General features: G+C 31.7%; 1 long non-coding RNA gene across 1 annotated transcript; it reads right to left on the reverse strand.

Moving 5' to 3' along the window:
- Positions 1-871: 871 nt before the first annotated feature.
- LOC122039896 lies at positions 872-1,121 on the reverse strand. The gene is made up of 2 exons (XR_006128431.1): positions 1,088-1,121; positions 872-1,005 (listed from the first exon to the last, which is right to left on the reverse strand). It is a non-coding gene; the product is annotated as an uncharacterized LOC122039896 (long non-coding RNA).
- Positions 1,122-1,357: the final 236 nt, after the last annotated feature.

Consider the following 1,357-nt stretch of genomic DNA (forward strand, 5'->3'; position numbering starts at 1 on the left):
TTCAGTTACTTCAATAACACTACTCAACATAATCTAATAAAGCTAATCAACAAAAGTATATTTTTCAAAGAGCATCAAACTTGCACAAAAATATTATATTATCTTAACTAATCAACAGAATCTAATAAAGCAAAAAAAAAATGCACAAAAAAAATGCACGGGCAGATGGGAGCACGGGCAGACAGACTGCAAGTCAAATGTGAGTTTCAAACATGTCAAACTTATTAGATGGGAGCAGCAGCAGCTAAAAAAAAAATCAAAAATTATATATAAGTTTCAGCAGCAGCAGTAAATGCACAAATGTGAGTTTCAAACATGTCAAACTTATTAGATGGGAGCAGCAGCAACTTAAAAAAAAATCAAAAATTATATATAAGTTTCAGCAGCAACAGTAAATGCACGGGCAGACATCCGTAGCTGATCAGATGCTTTGCTACCATTCAGAGACATTAATTATATATGAGTTTCAAAGTTTGAAGTGCATGTAGGTACTTTATGACTTCAAACTACCTTGCTACTAAGGTCGAACACTCATAATATACAGACAAAAGCGCATATAGTAAATTATTCTCTAAATCATTTTAAGTTTAGGGATACTAAAACTCGTATAGAATTATAATATGAATAAAAAGAATTACCAATTTGTGTTGCACTTGAGCAAAAGATGTCCTTCCAGTGGTTTGATGCATTATCTTGTGCTTTCTGGCAGCTTTATTTTTTTCGCACATTTCCTAATATATCAAAATAAAAATCTACATACGATTAGAATCAAATTATATTCTAAATAAAAAGATATTGTCTACCTTTGATTTTTCTTTGTTCCAAAAAGTAATTAGTCCCATATACTGTTCGGCATGAGCTCTTTCATCTCTGTTCTAAAAGGACTTGAATTGATAATTCAGGATTATAGTACTTCTTTTTAAGTTCTGACTTCCAGTTTCTCCATTTTTTTGCTATTGAGCGTAGTGTCCAATTTTCTGTCCCCGGAGGAAGATCATACTTTTCCTACCAAAAATATTTAGATAAATTATCATTGCATAAATTAAAAGTCTTAAACACTAAAATAATGCAAAAGTGTTTTAGTTACCTTTATAACATTTAACATGTCTTTCTTTTTTTCCGTTAGCATTTTATGCCAATTTTCCACATCAATTGGACAATACTTACCATTTCTTGCCAAAGACCCTAAGAAATCAGTAAATTTATTTCTTTTTGTTCCTATAGGACGTCCCATATCATCACATGTAATCTCAATGCGTGATAATGTGCTAGGTCGACCCCAAATTTCTTTCATGAACGTAGGACCTCTTTTTTTCCTATTAGTATTACGAAGTACATCATCACTATCTGTGCACAC

This window comes from Zingiber officinale, chromosome 2A (assembly GCF_018446385.1).
Source record: "Zingiber officinale cultivar Zhangliang chromosome 2A, Zo_v1.1, whole genome shotgun sequence".
Lineage (NCBI taxonomy): Eukaryota > Viridiplantae > Streptophyta > Magnoliopsida > Zingiberales > Zingiberaceae > Zingiber > Zingiber officinale.